Below are 20,799 nucleotides of genomic sequence, written 5' to 3' on the forward strand. Positions count from 1 at the left end.
ATGTTGTGCATGTTTTCTTTTGACATTTTCTGTGTATTTCACCATTGGCATATGGTAACAGTGTGACACCTGGGTCTGACACTCTTCCGTTACTCCTATGTTCTGTTTGGGAAAATGTAAACCGTTTTTTTTTGGTTTACATTGCTGTGGGCTTATGCTACGCTTGCGCCACTTCGTGAACCACTATATGCCTTCATTTGCATGGTGCAACACCGCACATGGGGTGTTTAGCATACCTATGCCGGGGGCTGCGCAGATCTGGTGCACACCAGTAGTGCACGTGGGATTGGATCGTACCTGAATCGCTCGGCGGCCATATTTGGCATTGTAACGCCTACGCTATGCGTGCGCCTGGCGCAAGGTTCATGAATCCCGGGGCAGGATTAAATGAACACTTATCACTTGCCCTGCTTTTAAAATTGAGAGCAGCTAAATTATAGTGCTCTCATATGTTTTACAACTTTTTCATACTGATATACATCTTTATGTGTATGAAATTTCTGGAGCATTGCTTCTATTTTGATTTTACTACTTTATTTATTATTCAAATATGAAAAGGTTTTATTCTTATTTATATCCCATGGTTTTTATAGCTATTTATATAATTTGCTCCTTTTAGCGAGCAGATGGCGCATGGATATTGATGTACAAATGAATCACGAACTTATAATTTTTATTAACCTTTATTTATTTACTTATTTACACTCATAAACATCCTGTGTTTATCCAAATGTGTTTTAATTCATTTTATAATTATTATATCTTTGGTAATAAATACTCACATAAAATTTTTTTAAGGTTCTTATTACAATTTGAAAGGTTTAATTAATTTAATTTTAGAAATTAATTCTGGTTGGCTTAAAGTTTTTTGATGTCACAGGTTTGATTGTATATAAAAGCGCAGCTTTTCATTCTAACCCACATCTGATAAAGTGTGATGAATTGAAAATGGAATTTTAAATAGCGTTCATGGAGATGGAGTGTTTTTAGTGTGATTTATTTTTTTCTTCAATAAACCGTTACATATACTGGTTGCCTCCGTCCGTGGCTTTATTGGGTCGCTTTCAGTGCACTTTTTTCGTGGTTTATTGGTTTCGTTTTGTGTACTTTTGCCTGCACTTGGATTTTCTTTTATATATATATATATATATATATATATATATATATATATATATATATATATATATACATATAAATAAATATATACACACACACACACACACACACACACACACACACACACACACACACACACACATAATATATATATATATATATATAAATCTATAATCTATATCTATATCTATGGGTTCCCTTCTTAACATCAAGTGTGGGTTTGGTTGACAGCTGTTTATTTGAACTTTTATTACAAATCAGCCAGATGACCGATGACAGGCGTCTGAGGCTATATTATTCTCAGGGTTGGAGAATATGTCCTTACCCGGTGTTTGTAAGATCTTAGACTTAGTATACAATTAGCAGGGGGTGTGGGGGATGTAGGGGGGGCTTGCTTCCCTGCAAAAAACAATCACCCGGATTTACTAAACTTCCATGCAGGACTAGCTTAGTCCTGCATGGAAGCGCCCGTTTAGGAGCAGGATGGCAGCACGCCATGCATACTAATAAGGTGCCCTGCCTGAGCACCTAGGCTTGCACAGAGCATGTAAGAGTGCTGGAGCATGTCTGAGAGCAGAGCTCTCAGAATAAACACACCCCTGCAATGTAGAACAGCAGAAAGGGGTAAGGAATGAGCGAGACCACTCATAGGTGTCTGCATATCCCCACCAACAGTCCCCCATGTGTACAACAGCAACAGTACATGTAAATTAAATGAAGAGACCCTTTTATTTACTTATTTTTTAATCCGATTAAAGCTAACCATTGGTGCCTACATGTGCCCATTGCTTAGCTATGGTTAAAGCAGGTGAAAAGGCTGAAGAGGATAACAAGAAAGATATATGCAAATGAAGCAGCATAGCAGTAGCATAGTGGGCAGAGCATTCACTTTAGAAGCAGGCTTTCCCAGTTTGAGTCCCACTGCAGCATATTCCATTTTCTATGGCAAAGCACATTATGACCAATATCTTTGTTGCAAAATCCACTAAATATTCAAAAAATTGTAGCCAGCACATCGAGGGTAAGATAAACCAACGTGATCTTTTATTAAATAAATAAAAGCAAGACAAACCAGTTTTGGCTGCTAAACCAAAGCCTTCTTCAGTGTCAATGAAATAGTCACCAATTCCACTATAAATACTAATTACAATTAACAACAAGGCATCCCATAGGTTGATCATAATAATCCATTAAGTCCAGGTGGGAATAATCCCCCCAGTCCAACTATCCACTTCTTCTCTTTGTTATCCAATATAGTATGCCAACCAATAGGGTTATTCCTCTTACCTGAGATAATATCTATAATAGTGAATCTGTAAATAGCAGATGAATGCATTACAGAATGTTTATATAAGGCATCAACATCAGATAACTTTCTTAGATGTTTTAGTGATAAGAATGTCGATGGTACATTGAACACCCAAGTTTTTCGCAAGTTCCCTCAATACAACTCCATATTGCATGCCAGCAGTTTTCATCCACCACATGTCACCTGTAACATTCCTAAGTCACAATTTATTAGACTCAAATAGATTTGTTCTGATGCCCAACAGTATGAGAACTCCAGGCAGGATATGGTCCAGAGATTTAAACGTAGGGGTTATAAACCAGGGGTTATCACCATGGCTTGTTACCAGGTATCATGTATGGACAGGTCTGATCTTATGACATATCAGGATAAAACAAAATCTATCCCTTCTCAACTCAGGTTTGTTACTACATATGGTCGGAATACTGACATGTTTTGTCAGGTCATTCATCAAAACTGGAACATATTACAGGCAAACCACAAACTGGGACGGGTCATTCAGAATAGATGCCATTTTGGTTTCAGAAGAGGCAAGTCAGTGGGGTCACATTTAAATCATCATAAACAAAGATTGAGTAAGGCTAGGTGATTGACACAGCTTACACTGACCGGCGAGGCTGTTATTGGATGTTTTCCATGCAGTCACTGTGTTCACTGCAACAGTATTAACAAAATCAAGAGTTTTAGTACTCGGAATACAAGCAGGGTTTATGACATTAATCTTTTTGCTAATTGCTCCTCAGACTGGGTAGTATATCTTGCTACATTTTCCTGTGGGGCTTTTTATGTGGGTCAAACCTCTAAGTCATTTAAATTTTGGGTCAGCCAACACTTAAGTGATATTAAACATAAAAGGATTATAAATGCCTTATATAAACATTCTGTAATACATTCATCTGCTATTTACAGACTCGCTATTATAGATATTATCTCAGGCAAGAGGAATAACCCTATTGGTTGGCACACTATATTGGATAACAAAGAGAAGAAGTGGATAGTTAGACTGGGGGGATTATTCCCACCTGGACTTAATGGATTATTATGATCAACCTATGGGATGCCTTGTTGTTTATTGTAATTAGTATTTATAGTGGAATTGGTGACTATTTCATTCACAGTGAAGAAGGCTTTGGTTTAGCAGCCAACACCGGTTTGTCTTGCTTTTATTTATTTACTAAAAGATCGCGTTGGTTTATCTTACCCTCGATGTGCTGGCTACAATTTTTTGAATGGTTCATGGTTTTGCCAACACTGCCGTACCTGCAGGTTCTGCTATTTGGTTTAAAACCCACTGAATAACATATATTTATGAACTGGAGTACTGCAGGAAATGCACATGTGAAGTGTCAGTGTCATAATGAATAAGGCACTAGTAAGCAGGTTCAAGCACAAATAAGCAGTAGTAAGCATATTTAAGTACTGGTAAGCAGGTGTAAGTGCGTTTGTGCGGGGGTAAGCAATGCCTACACTGGCTAAGCAATTCTAAAGCTAACTCTCTGTAAGCAGATGTAACAGCAGCTTAGCAGTGCTTACTGTCACTCAAACCCACTTACAACTGCCCAAAAGTGCCTTAATCACTCTGTATCCAACGGCCCTTGGTCTGCCCATCAACAAAATAAACAGCCATGTAGGTCTCAAACCCAGGATCCTATACAACATAGTCCCAGTAGTTATCCACCAAGCCATCACAGATGTACAGAAGAATGAGGTAGTAGTAAACATGTCCTCACCATAGTATAACCAAACTGAACCTGTGAAAGGCATCAGTATACAGTCATATGCGCCATAACCCACTAAATAACATAAATATATGAACTGGAGTACAGCAGTAAGCCCAGAAGTTAGGTGTAATTGTAATAGTGTTGAAGTCCCCAATATAACAGAAGGACCCCACAGAGTGTACGTGCACATCAATCAGGGATACTAGGCATACATATAAGGTGCAATGAATAATAACACGATGCCAAAAAGGCATTATAATGAAGGTCTAATGTAAGCAATGCTAAGCATTGCACAGGCCAGCTTAGGAGGTGTGAGCAATATGTAGACCAGCTAACTCTTTGTGGGCAGTGGTATACCCCTTTAAACAATGCCAACCTTAGGTAAGCAGGTATGCCCATAGCTTAGCTTTTTCAAAACCGACCAATCACAGAAAAGTGTGAGAAATCGGCCCTACTTAAACCCAAGAGGAGGGAATACAGCTCATAACTGGTTGTAACTTCCCCCTTGCAGGCACTATGGCAGTAAGGAGAGAAGGAGTGTGGTTCCGGGCGCAGCGCTGGTGCAGCCAGGAGTCCAAGGTCATGGCAGGACTCCTAGTTAAAGACCATGCACAGAGACTGCTGCAGGGCCAGTATCAAGGCTCCCAATATAAGGAGGAGGCCTGGGACCATCTCACCTGCGACCTCACCAGTGCCACTGGCATACGCTGAACTAGTGAGCAGGTCAGGCACCACTATGCTGACCTGAAACGGCAGAAGCGGGACCTCTTGGAGAAGTGGCTCCAAGAGGCTAGAGCATCAGGGGATGTCCCAGCCATGTGCAAGTATTAGTCAACTACCTGTTTAATAATTGCCAGCTCAGGTATATCGTGGATAGGTATGGCTAAATATTTCTCTTATGTCCCCCACAGTTGCAACAGAGCAGACCATGAACCAGAAGGCTGACATATGCTGCCTGGTACAGTTGCGACGTGAGGCAGGTCAGTAATACTCATGCTTTTACTGTCATAGGAAATAAAAATAAAAGTAGTAGTAAATTAATTGCTAGTATAAAACCTGTATTTTTCAAGGCAAGTACTGCATACACTAGAGAATATGGCAGGAAGAGTCTCATATTGTTTGTATGGCAATAAAAGTGTAATATCCTGACAAAACAGGTCTAACTGCTGGACTGCATGTGTATATTCTGGTATCATATGGTAATGTAGATTTGCAGTCATGTAGTAGTACTGTAGTATTAAGCACTGTTACCCACACCAAGCACCATAAACTGAATGTGTAGGAATGCCAGTATATGACAGGTGTAAACCCCAGAGGCCATTTAGTACAACTGAGAGACACATAGACAGTAAACAGGGGAAATGCAGACAACAAAAACCAAATAGCACATGCAACTCAGATGTGAACTGTTGCTTTTTTTAGAACACACAGCCATGGTTCAAATGCTGCCAGTGGTAGTAGTCTGCATACAGATTCATACCACACAACTATACAGATATGTCCAGAATGTCTATTCAAGTGACCCATATCTAATGCCTATCAACCTGTCCCCCTGGGAAATCAGTTGGATGATCCCAGATGTATAGGCAGCAAACAGGACATACAACTGATTAACACACATATATGACAGCAAACCTGGCACACTAGCAACTCCCCAATACCTTATGTGACTAAGAAGCCACATATGTCCCATTTGTTAAGCTGTGGACAGAGTGTGTACAGTATCAGAGTGAGATGTATGTGCATAATAGTAATGTGGAACCGGGTACTGTGTGTAGGAACATTCAGGTAGTGCTAATAATCATTTCTCCCACAGGTCTGTCAGATACCAACACTGTGCCCAGAAATACAAGAATGATATGCAGTTGCTTTGATTAATGAGGTATTACAAATCACTGTCACATACACTGCCCTACAACATATAACTGTCTAGGAAATCTATATAAGAGTGTCATTATACAAGGTCAGAATGCATAAGCACAGGGGATTAATAAGACAGAAAGCAGACTGGAGATATACAGCAATATCAATATAGCAGACAACTGTGATGGACAGTGTTTAATTTGTAGCAGACACAGCCATGATCTGAATCCTGGGAGTGGAATTAGACTGCATACAGATTCACACCCCACAACTGTAGACATGAGGCCAGAATGTCCAGTATATGTGCCCATATGTGCTACCTGTACCCCTGTCCCCCTGGTAAGTCTGTGGGATGATCCCAGATGTATAGCCAGCAAATAGGGAATCCAAGTGATTGTCAACCATCATGAGAACAAACCTGTCACTGTAGCAACGCCCGAAACTGTTAGGAGAGTAATATTTCAAGTATGGCCTGTCTATACTCCTATGTTGTCAAGCTGTGACCAGAGTGTGTACAGTAATAGAGTGAGATGTAGGTGTATAATACTAATGTGTAATCTGGAACCTTGTGTGGCAACAGTCAGGTAGTGCTAACAAACATTGCTCCCACAGGTACGTTGCATATGAACACTGTGCTGAGAAATACAGACCAATGTAACCTGTACTGGTACCGTCCACCCTGGTATTGTAGGGGATTGTGAGTGTTGCAGTTTCTCTGAATAATAAAGTATCACTGGTCACTGTCGCCCACACTGTGCTACATAATATAACTGTGTAGAAAAGCATGTATATGTGTGTGTCATGTCACTAAAGGTGGAAAGCGGCAATATTCTAGATATGTCCAGGCACATCAGCATGTGGTCAACACATGGCCAGAGTCTGGGCAGAAAGAGTTGGATAGCATAGTGCAAAACATCAACCCGGAATCCGGGCGTATGCGTGCAAACAGTTAGTCAGTGTTAACAAACATTCCCTCCACAGGTATACCAGGTAAGAGGTGTATACTGTAGGTAAAACTGGTTCATGTGTAATAATGTTGAGAGCCATATCAGTATCCAATATAGGTCTATAGGGTAGTGTAGTAAGACTTGTAAGGTACAGATAACAGCACTTACTAGGAAAGTAATGTGGACTACAGGAATATACTACTTGTTAAATTACATCTTTCTCCCACCCACCTTATCTCCAACAATAATCAACATACCCACCCCAACCGGTATGTACTAACTCTGATAATGTCCAACTGTTTGATAAATATTTTAATGGTTCCCATGCATGTGCCATATTGAACTATTCCAACATTGTTAGCATGGTGCCATCAATGTACCTGCATGCTGTTTTTATTACCACTGTGGTCCAATATATGCATGTGATCTGTTTGCTATGCAACTGTTCCATATCTGGTGTCTGGGTTAATGGGAATATTTATGCATGCTGTTATACCTAACCCTGGAATGCATTGACTATTACTAACCCATATATGATGTTGACATCTAAACACTATAGCATGCTTGGGAATGCCGGTCCCAGTGGACCCACCTGTACCACCTCAGCTGGCCGAGGCACCAGGCACCAGCATGTCTGGGGACCAACCCAGCACCTCCCTGTCCATTGGTCCTGCACCACCTTTGGGTGGAACCACCTCAGGGGATGGGGCTTGCCCACCCGGGAGTGGGCATGGACAGGCAACTGTCACCCATCACTAGGTCGGGGTCATGGTGCATAGAGCGATCAATGAGCAGGTCGGTGATCTTCTACACCAGCTTGAGAGCCGCATGTCACAATTAGTCAGCCTGGCTCTGCGGCTCAGCCCCCAGCACAGCCACCTTTAGGGCTGTGAAGGTGCAGTGTTGACTGCCCATGGGTTGAGACCTCAGTCCCACTGTTACCACTAGTGGGCTTGTGGGCTTCCGATATCCCAACACCCCATCCCATGAAGGTGTTTACCCCTACATGTGTCATATACCCCCCTGTATGCATCTTGTGTGTCTTGTCTGTTAACCTACCCAACCTACCTCCCCAAATATACCTACTACCCCTCCCCAACATCCCACTCTCACCTGAAAAAAAAAAGGTCAATCTGTTCACACAAAAAATCTCGCCCCATACATAGCTGTCCATTTCACACACGTGTCACCTGGACACATGTAATCCGGTCTAATTGGCATCACAACTTATTATTGTTGTCCTCACCCCTCTCCCAGGGGTTTAAGTGTTCAAATCTACCTCCAAATTCAGTGTATATGCACAGCTGTTGCTGTAGATGAAATGGGCAGCTATGGACCTTTCCTACACACTTCCTGCACATCCCTAGCTATTTTCTCTACTGTCTTTCCCTCTTTGTGCCCCTTTTTTTACCACTTTCCTATCAACCCTTTTTTCATTTCTTTTAAAGAAATTAGTGTGGGGGTAAGCGGAAGTAAGCACTTTTAAGCAGCAGTAAGTGGGTCTAAGCCTGTTTGCATGGGGGTAAGCACTGCCTGCACAGATTAAACAATTTAGAAGCTAAATGAGTTTAAGAAATTGTATCCGAAAGTTAGCAGTGCTTACCTCCGCACAAACACGAGCAAACCGGCTTACAACTGCTTTAAAGTGCCTTAATCACTCTGTATCCAATGGCCTGTGTTCTGCACAGCAACAAAATAAGCAATCTCTGCAAGGCTCGAACCCAGGACCCTGCACACTATAGATAAAGTGATTTACCACTATGCCATGCCAAAAAACATAAATGGGATGTTTTCAGAAACATATCATCCAGCCCAATCATGCAACAGTACAGAGAATGTGTACCAACATCTAGTTGTATGTGTGTGTGTAAATATATTAATATCTAAACAGATACAACAAAGCTATATAATGTAGATATATATATATATTATATATATATATATATATATATATATATATATATATATATATATATATATATATATAGAAGTATATACATATATATAAATATATATGAACATATATACATGCAAATGCCTACATCGACATATATGTCTACACCTATATGTCTACATATACACAGCAAGTTACATATATGTACGCAGATATATATCTATGTAGGTATATATGGACATAGTTATATATATGTAAGCAGATATATATATCTATACAGGTATATATGGCCATACATCTGTAGATAGCAATGGTAGATTAACAAAAACAAATATGTCCACATGCACTGCTAATGGGGTTGAGAGGCCCCAAACAATACACGTCTTGTACAAATAGGCACACCCCCCCACAGCCAAACACGTCCGCCCTGCAATACACTACCAAGTGTTGCAGATACCATAACCAGGGCCTGACATGACATGGACACAAGATGCTAACAGTACTACATCCCACCTGTATGATGTCAGGCTGGTATTGGTAACATATCATTCAGTCCAGTCTGGCTCCCATAGGAAATGTAAAATGTGGAAGCTATCAACATCCCCAGGATACATATATACAGACACATATATGCAGATACAGATATACATATATCTATATCTATATCTATATCTATATATATATCTATATCTATATATATATATATATATATATATATATATATATATATATATATAGATAGATAAACATGTGACTACACATACACATGCAGAGATATGTACAGTAAGATACATATGTAGAAGGTGCACACAATATGGAGCAGCCAGTGTGCCTACAGTTCACACCTGAACAACTGGACACACGGTATGGGCCACCCATACAAGTGACAATCGTTGTCTGCAACATATACCGACAGAGAGATCATAGGAAAAAATACCAAACATAGGTTTGCAGAAATGGAAAATCTTTATTTGTGTACTATTACAGTTCTATATGCCATGTCATGTAGCTGTTCAGACACTGACATCCATATAAACAGACTAATGCAATTGTGAAACAGTTATACTAATACAGTGCATAAGGGCACATGTATTGTGTAGGTGAAGCCCACACATATATGGCCCCAGCCCCACCTTATGTGTGGGGGATACAACAGCAGTGGACTGATGGCAGCAATGGCAGTGTGATATACTCACAGCCCACTGCAGAACAACCCCTGACAGCATGTCATATGTGCAACGCTTGGTATGTAGGTGGAGGACAGACGCTGGAACACAGGCCCAGATGTGGAAAACTGTTGCCATACACTAAGCAAATTGCTGGTGTTACAGGATAGTCTGCAACATACCCTTAGTCAGGGAATTGAGGTTAGAAACATAAATGGATGTAGTCATGTACTGATAGCCCTCAACACACACACTGCCAGTAAAATATCTGACACAGGACCTATGTGGTGGACAGACAAAACATGATAGGCACACCTCTGTCCATCAAGGGGATAGGCTCACAGTTGAGAGCTATGCAGACAGACTGCATTCCAAGGTAGACTACTATGTACACACACACCTTGTAACACCAGCACTATACAAAGCATAACACAACTCTACTCACACTCTGTCTGTAGTTCCTGAACCTCCTACAAATATGTAGCAGGCCTGAGTGTGCCAGATCTCCTGTAAGAGGTATTGCTACCTGCTGTCTGTAACACTGGTGCCCATACACAGGAAGGATGTCCATCACACACGAAAGGTAAAGGGACCACGTCCACATGATGTATGGATTTATAGTAGGTGGTTGCCACAACATTGGCAATTGTAAGTACTACACAGCAAGCTGCATGCAGTTATAAAGTGTATGACACTGATTGGTGCAGAGGGCATAATCTGATAGAGTGCATCACCTACTAAAGCCAGGCTGCAGTCTACTCAAAGCAACTCAATCCATTCACTGGTGAGAGACGGTGAGAGAGAGAGAGAGAGAGAGAGAGAGAGAGAGATGGAGAGAAGAGAGAAGAGAGAGAGAGAAAGGGAGAGAGGGGGAGAGAGAGACTACAGCTCAGCAAACTAACAGCTGCCATTCATAAATACATCATTCCCACACCAGGTATGTGAAGTATATGTACATGTATTAGAATGTAGTACCTGGTCCATCATAATGGGATAGATGATGTGGAATGAGTTCTATGTGCCATCAGGTGTTGTTGTGATGACCTTCAAATGAACAACTGCTATGGACAATAGTGTCTGTCCCTGTGGGTAGTGGGCCATAGCTGTTAACTGTGCAGGTCAGCACTGACAGCCAAGAAGTAAGCCATTATAGTGTGCGTTATGTAATGGGAAGTATGTATATGACATGGCCAATAGCTGGTGGTGGAAGTAATGCCATTATGATGGACATGTGGCAGCCATGGTCCACCACTGGCAGGATAGTCAGGTGAATCTGTAATGTAGCATACCGGAATGCCATAGGTGTGTAATAGGGTTACCTGCAAACAGGTCCAACATATACCCCACTAATGTCAGGCTGTGTCCATATGTGGCACCTGTCTGTGTTGTAGCAAGGCAGAACAATGCAGCTGTGCAGGAAGGTTTTGTGAGATTGTGGAGCTGATGTCTGATTGTCCCCACATATAGGTATGCATATGTGTACATATGTCACATATATAATATATAAGGATAAATGTATATCAGCATGTATGTCCAGAAATATAAATATACCCATGTGTAGATATATATATATTTATATATATATATATATATATATATATATATATATATATATATATATATATATATATACACCTATATGAACATGTCAACATATGTACAAACACACACGCAAACATATATGTATGTAAAGACATGTCTCCTATATCACTACCACAGTGATGTGTGCTATGTGTGAGGCAGCAGCACACATAGCAATACACACAGATATCTACAGCTGGCAGTGTGTGCACCATGGATGGGTATGTCACATGTCAGTCCCTTCTTGGCACCACATTGCCCCTGTCTGTGAAGTATGCAATGGGGATATGGGGAAGTATGGCAGGTACACATGTGGAGGTGGTCAAGATTGGTAGATTTAGATGACAGTCTACAGGGGTGGTATGTGACACATGTGGTGGGTAAACACCGTGGATGGTGTGTGTGGTCTGTGATGTGGGTGCCCCATGGTCCCCAATATGGGCACAATGGGAATAAGCCTCCCACCAACTGCCACTCACAGCAGCAGTCCATGCCCTGAAGGTGCCTGGTCTGGACGCTGAGCAGGAGGAGCATGTTGGCCGTGTGAATGTGTACTGGGTGCCTCAGACTGATGTAGCACATCCCTCATGTGTCTGTGGAGCCTAGTATGGAACAGACCCTAGACCTGAGCTCAGGGTACAGGAACATGTTGGTGTGTGCCTTGAGGGGGGAGGCAACATCCCCTGGGTTGTTCCACCTGATGGTATTGCTGTAGTAGTACACATTGAGGCCCGAGGTTGGCGCACACATGTGATGTGGCCAGGCAACATGGTCAGATGGGTATGGAGAGGTGGATCAGCTGGTCAATAGAACATATACATGTTACTGTGTCACTGTTATAGAACATTTGTTGGCAGCAATAGTCTACACAATCCCAGTACATGTCCAACAACATGCATATATATCCCCAATAAAACAGACTGTCAGATGTGCAGCAATCTCAGAGCAGCCATACCACTGGCATATATGTAACCATTGTGGCCCTGAAAATGGCATGTAAGTGAGTAGTAACATGCCAGCAATGACAGTGTCCACACAGGGGACATGGCTACAATCACATAGCAGAAGATATGGTACACTACAAAATCTGTCCAAACAGTAGTGAAGGTGTAGCCATACCTAATGAGTTGTGTGTATAGTCTGTTGAAGATGATATGGTAGGGGGATGACAGAGATGTGTATTAAGAACTGTGGTAACCTTGCCGTATGACTTCATAGGTCTTTTTCCATCTTTATGTCTTTCAGGCAAGATGTCACACAGCAGGTTACCTGTATATTCAGTGGATGAAAATGAGATCATCATCAACCACATGGTACAGCACTACCAGGTGCTGTTTGGCAAGACAGCCCATGACCAGGAGGAGTAGACCGTCCTGTGGAACGATCTAGTCCAAAGGGTCAATGATGTCAGCCTGTATAACCGCAGTTAGAGCACGTCTGTCATCATTGCAGTGACCCGCTTCGCAATGCCCATCAGTGACTGCTGTACTACACACAACAAGAGGTGTGATAAACCATCATGATAAGGGTGTGCACACATATGCCCACATGGTTTGTATGCATTTCGGTCAGCAGCCGCACACCTAACACAAACTGTAGACACTGCATGTGAAAGTACAGGACACATGTTACATACCAGGCTTGTGCACTGCTAAGATATGCAGTGCTGTGGTCTCGTGGCAGATCAAGGATGTGTGTGTAAAATCAATAAAGGTGTGTACACTCCCCCATAACCATGGTATGCTCTGATGGTTGTCAGCGTAAGCATTTCTGTAGTGGTCATACATGGTCTGTTGATGTTGACAGCTGTAAATCAGGCATCAGACATTCACCAGTTACAACAGTCCACATATCATCCCAGGTATGTGTTGCTGAAAAACATAGGGGCTGTGAGAAGTAAAGATGACATAACTGACACAGTACTACACATTCTGCAATGCATTGTACACCTGTGAGTTGTGGTGCACAGTACATGGTAGGGTGCAGAACAAGTGCACAGCAATACTGTGTACATGGGAGCAGTGGTATCTAGGGGAAGGGGCATCACCTAGTCTCAGCACATGCATCACACACATGTATACTGTTGATAGCATGGATTGATTATAGCTGAACTGCATGTTGTTCTGTACCATATGTTCTGCATGTTGCCAGATGGGTAATAGGAGAACTATGTGTACGATCATTGTGCAACCTCACCTGTGTGTGTGTGTGTGTGTGAGGTAGATGCATGTATGATGGGTGTGTGCATGTGTGTGTCTGTGTGTGTAGCCATGTATGCACATGTGTGATTGTGGGGTGTTCATACAGCTGTACCCCTCTTTGGGACTGTGCAGTACATGGACATGGACTGCCACATTACACGCCAGGAATACCTGTCATGTGTGTAATCACAAGACAGCAAATAGTATAATATGGTTTGTAGCATGGAACAGGCATCCAGAAGGAAGGTAGATTCCAGGTACACACTTAATATCGCAGTCAGCAGAGAGGTCACCTACAACCCACGTATGCAGCTGTACATCAGAGAGGTCACCTACAACCCACGTATGCAGCTCTACAGATGCATTGGGGAAGTAATTGTCAACTCCAGGGAGTGCATCCAAATATTACAGCTGACACATGATGGGCTGACAGAGCAGCATATCTGTCATGTACTGGGCATTACATACACATGATACACCAGTGGGAGCTATTATGGATACACTCTAGTAGCCCACACATATAGGGGCCATGCACATCATTCCACCCATGCAGAGGTTGCATACCGAATGACAGCAGTGAGGCCATGTAAATCCACTACACACAGATCAGGCAGGTAAAGTAGCAACAGGCCTTGTGTTGTGGCCACTTGTGTGGGCATTTAGAGGACTGTGATGTTAATGAGTGTTATCAATGTGTATGTTAACAAGTGTGATGCAGGATGGGATAACACATGGACATATATGTGGGACTGTCTGTAAAGTCATGGACAGGTAGGTGTTACGGAGATGTGTGTGTGTGTGTGTGTGTGTGTGTGTGTGTGTGTGTGTGTGTGTGTGTGTGTGTGTGTGTGTGTATACTGTTAGGCAATGCTGTACAGGTTTTAAAGTGCATTTATTGTTTTCCCCCACAGGTGGCGAGGTGGGTCAGGGTCCCTCCTGCATGCAATCAGATGTAGGTGTCCATACAGACACCGATGATGAAGATGATAATAATGTTGAGAGAGAGTTGGGGTTGTCAGGGGCTGACACTGCGCCAACATTTGACATTCCCCTTTTAGCCACCTCACCCCAACACACAGGTTCAGTGCCTAAACACACCCCATCACCAGTGGCCATAGCAGAGGGACAGCTGGTGTTTAGTGGCAGTGCACAGGAAAGTGTGGTAACCATGCCTACTGTGTCCGGTCACAGCAGGCATATCCGGATGTCTGGCAGGCTGCCACATAGGTGGATGTCCCAGGGTGCAAGTGGTAGGGCCGCTGGACATCATGCCCCTGGCAGAGGCGACATAGCTGCAACCAGCAGAAGCATGTTTCAGGCTGTAATTGTGGCACAGGCATGTATTGAGCATTACACCAGACAGGGCCTTAGGCTGCAGAGGGCTGCTCTCGCATCTGTAGGTGACAACCTCCGTGAACTGTTGAGTGCCATCCATGCTTCTACCAAGCAAGTGGATAGATGGCATGATGAGATGATGGCCCACATCAGCCATGGTGTGTCCATGCTTCAATGTGTGGTGGGGATACGGCGATGCCTGTGTGAACATGGGCCAGCAACACCAACATTTGGCAGTCAACATGGACGTGCTAGGACACCAAGGGGCTCCCATAGTGGCAGTAGCACCCCAGCAGTGCAGGGGGTGTGTTGTCCACACCACACCACAGCAGGCCACGTGCATGTGGTCCTGGCCAGTCCCAGGAGGGACCTGGTACCAGTGGACAAATGTCATCTGCAGGTGAGAGTAGCACATCAACACCTGTACCTAGATGTGCCCACGGAACCCCTGGCAGGCACAATCCACATGTCCGTGGCCAGAGGCAGTGAACTGTACAACCTGCCAGGTATGGTCTGCAGCTGTCCATAAACACCTGTGTAGGGTAGCCACATGGCAGAATTGTGTGCATGCATACCAACACACCTAGGGCAACTTCATACCTACACACACCACAGCACTTCAACCAGCTCCCCAGAGTACACCCCTCATCCACACACATGGTGTCAAATGTATGGCCTACCCTCGGCCTCTGACAAACCAACACCACATCCTGTCCATATGATGATACCTGTGCCCCATCCCTGTCATCCATACCATCGATGCAGGGACAGGTTGATATGGTTCTGATGCACATGGTGACTGTACAACAGTGTACCGCAGTCCTGCAGTGTAACATGTTGTAGGGAGTAGAGTGGAAGGCATATTTGGCAGGTACTGTAGCCATCCAGCAATGATGTCTTATAGCTGTTAGTAACACTGGTTGGTTGTGGTCTCTAAAATGTTCTGCAATTGTGTTGTAGGTATACATATGTTAGCATGAGGACGCTCTGTGCATATGATGATACCTGTGCCCCATCCCTGTCATCTATACCATCGATGCAAGTAGAGGCTGATAAGGTTCGGATGCACACATTGTACAACAGTGTACCACAGTCCTGCAATGTAATATGCTGTAGGGAGTAGAGTGGGAGGCGTATTTGGCAGTTAGTGTAGCCGTCCAGCAATGATGCCTTATAGATGTTAGTAACACTGGTTGGTTGCAGTCTGTAAAATGTTATCCATGTGTGTTGTAGGTGTACATGTGTCAGCACAAGGATGGTCTGCAGTCATATTGCACAACGGGGTATGTCACTGTGCTGACACCATGGCAGTGACATATCTGGGGTACAGTCGAACACATTTCACAGGTTACTATACCTGGTATTGCCTGTGCCACATGGACAGGTGGCCCACTGAGGCATGTATACCATGCAACCTGATGTAGACCCATCCACATACATGTACATTGTTACTTGCCAACACTGGGACTAGACCCCTACCTAGCAATGTTGTGATACTGACATGCGTGGCTTACATTTCACACACCGCACAGCGTTTAGGGTGAGGTGTGTCCCAGGTTACATGGTACATGCAGAACATCCCCTGGCAGGTACATTATGCTGATGGGGGATGTAATGGGTGTATTTGGATGATACGTAGTGTGGCATACTGTCATATACACATTTACAGATACATAACAGCCAGACACACATCTGAGATACCAGGGCCCATAGCTGCTAACTACCTTGACCGTGTCTCCAATGTGTTACAGGTAGGCTGCACACATCACATGCATAACTGGCCTGAATTGTGGTGACAGTTACCTGTATGATTGATGGTGACAGTGGTAACCATAACGTAGTACATGGCACAAATACTTGGTATACCTTGGTGTAATAACAGTGTACACAGCACTCACATCCTCCACTGGATATTGTACTCCCTGAAACCCGTGATGCTACTCTGCCATACCCACCATCACACATTGACCACAACAGCAATACAACCCATAGTATACCCCAACATTGGTACTACAGGGATATCCATCTCATGCACATGGCACATGCATAGTAGGGTGTCAATCAAGCGTAGGTTGCCTGTACATATCCCAGCTGGATTCCTGCTATCTGCACATCTGTACAGGGACTGATAGTCATCAGCTTGGCAGGTAGCTATGCAGTAGCATGAGTGCGTTGACAGACCAGTAAGCGGTATATACTGTGACACAGCTCACACACCAGGGATACGACAGGAAGTTGTCAGTGTCCAGCCATGCTCGCAGGTGTGCCTGTTGTCAGTACTATATTAAGCACTCTGCTCTTGCCTGGGTTAGCACTGTCAACAGTAGTATGTCATGATACACTACATGCCAGTGTGACAGCACGTACCCTGGGCTACTACACATGTATGTCACACATTCACATGGATAACAGTGGTGTACAGGCCTCATATATGTCTGTGTCCCACATATGACACTCACACCCCTTGCTACTGTAATGGCAGCACATTGGTGCATGTATTGTACATGGTATTACATACACTTATTACAGCTTATCAGACTGGGTTTTGTGTCCTGGTTACCAGGGCTAAGCTATGCTTAGCAAGTATCAACATTGCTGCAATATAACAGCTAAGCTGATTTGCGCATTGGTAAGTGCTGCCTACACTAAGTGCCCATATGTTTACCCATAGCTTAGCATCACTTAGCTTCATGCAAACCCACACAAACCCACTAAAGCTGCTCAAAACTGCCTTAATCACTCTGTATCTTACAGCCCTTGTTTTGCCTAGCAACAAAACAAACAGCCCTTGCAGGTCTTGAACCCAGGACCCTTTACACTGAAGTCACAGCACTTAACCACTACGGAAACTGCTGTTGTTTTACCAATATAGCTGTCAATGCACATATTGAGTAGTACTGAACAATTGCCTTTACTTCCTAAATTGTGTAGTCCTTGTTATTAATATGACTGTTGCATCACATATGTTGTTTTATCATAATGTCCACATAGCAGATACATACGGTGAGATACATGTGGGAGGGTATACATGATCGTGATGTTTACTCATGACAGGAATATGGTTGTATACATATCATAGGCGTATATATGTCTACATGTACATACACATGTATACTCATACATATGTTTGTATACACATCTGTATAGTGCTACATATATATGATCATGTGTACATCTCTTCATATGTACATATGTATATATATATATATATATATATATATATACATATATCTATAAATATATATATATATATATATATATGTATATATATATATATATATATATATATATATATATATATATATACATATATGTATATATACATATGTGTATATATGGGTATACGTACACGTACATATAGTTAAATGTGTATATAGTTATATATGTATGCAGATCCTATGTGTACAGATATGCCTAGCCATGTTGATATATATATATATATATATATATATATATATATATATATATATATATATATATTATATATATATATATATATATATATATATATATATATATGTAAAACTATATGTGCATACATATCTATTCTGATATACCTACTACTGTCAATATATCTGTAGATATCCATATGTATATGTGCATATGTATCATTATCTGTATATGTGTAGACATATATTGCTGTGTATATGTATATATCTGGGTGTGTATATGTATATCTATGTACATATACATACCCATCTATATATGTTGATATGTATATGTGTAATCATATATATAGATATCTGGATGAATATATATATATATATATTTTCACCATATGTCCTGGACATGGAGTTTAGATCTACCCCAGCCCCTATAGTCTCAACTTCGTAGTGCAAAGGGATGTCAGATATGTATAGCAGGTATATTAGTAAACTATTGCTACTGCGATTGGGATTGTCTTCACAGACATGGTGTGTGTGGGAAGTCACATCTTCTTTCCACATGTGTGCAATTGGCTACTGACAGACATCCTAAGGACATCATAATAAAGTACCGCTGCTAGCATGTAATGCCCCTGTGGACTGCAGCAGAGATATTGGCCAATATATGTGGACATTCTGACACACTCTGTACAGTCTAGAGGTATACACAGAACCCCTTAGTGCAAACATGTGTACCATGCCTGACAATATGGATGTTAACAGCCATGTGATGGGTATAACACATAATGACTGGTATACATATGCCACCATCATAGCCCTCATCTATTGGCACAATAAATCTCGACAAAGCCTGACATAATGGGGAGACAAATGCTAAGAAATAGGGGTGCATTTTAAATATTGCTCTTATAAACTTAGAAATATGAAATCTGAAACTCAAATGCATTTCATTATTTAGCGACTTTAAACTTTAGATCATCCCAATGCAAAAATATGTACAATTGAGAGGTATGGCCACCATAGGTTATGCATTCACACACCCCTGTCTGGCCTTACACATAATAACTGCTGGTACAGGGGTGCCATGGCAACATAATACCCACTAGATATTGACATACATCTGTACACCATCTCACTGCTCTGTCTGACATACATGACTGTTAAGGGAGGCCCGGAAGCAGTACATCTGGCAAGAATCTGCACATGACATCTCACTGGGTAAGTACACTAAGCTGCTAGGCATGTAACAATGCACTGTGCAGGATACAGGCAGACTGGCTCAACACTGGCCTACATCTCCAATGGGGTAATGCACATGTACCTGCATATATAGCAGGCTTTACAGGCATGTCACAGCACAGGGTAAGATACACCTGTGTGAAAGTGCATAACCTTACATATACTGGGCTGCAACCCAGTTTGGTCTGATGGCTGACTGTGGTATAGGACATGTGTGTGTATGGCCCTACAAACATGTAAGCCAATACGGGAACATACAGTGGAGCAGCATGTAACATCAGATAGGACGAGACCTAGAACAATGACATCTACCAAAGTCTGTACACAGGCTAAAGTACATAGTAACAATACACACACTGTTGACATTCACCATAAGTACACAGACCTCAGTACTGTACAAACAACCACAGACTGTCCAGGTTATGTCATCAAATATAACCCCTACTGTGCATAACATGTGTAGCAGTCTGATATCTCACTGGCTTGTTATCAGATATGATGACATTAATGATGGTGTACAGCACATATGCACCTCTTAATGCATGACATATGTACAAAGGTTGGCACAGTTGTGGCTGGAAGCACATATACATGGCTAATATTGATATGTTACTGTGATAACCTCATACATTTACTGTTGTAACAGAGTTTGTTGCAACATATGTCCTATGGGGGATATGAAGTCAGTAACTGTCACGGCTTTCACCATCTACAAACTGCAATCCTCACACTACCTTCTGCAGTTCACAGACAGATGCTCTGTGGGTAACACATGAAACCAAAGGCACAACACACTGCCCAGTCTGCAGATGACCCTACAGATGGGGATTCCGCATAAACATAGAACTGACATGGCAGGTATTAAAACATGTAGGACAGCCATATCCACACACACACTGTTAAACCAACATTACTCCAAATGCAGTATAGCAGCACTTACAGTCTGTATTCAGATCAGGCACATCCCCCTCCTGTGTATTGCCCTGTTTCCACAGTGTATGTTGTTAGAGGTATATCCCCAATCCATCTGAGATGCTGTTT

The sequence above is a fragment of the Protopterus annectens genome, chromosome 5.part1 (genome assembly GCF_019279795.1).
Source record: "Protopterus annectens isolate FY-2018-M chromosome 5.part1, PAN1.0, whole genome shotgun sequence".
NCBI lineage: Eukaryota > Metazoa > Chordata > Ceratodontiformes > Protopteridae > Protopterus > Protopterus annectens.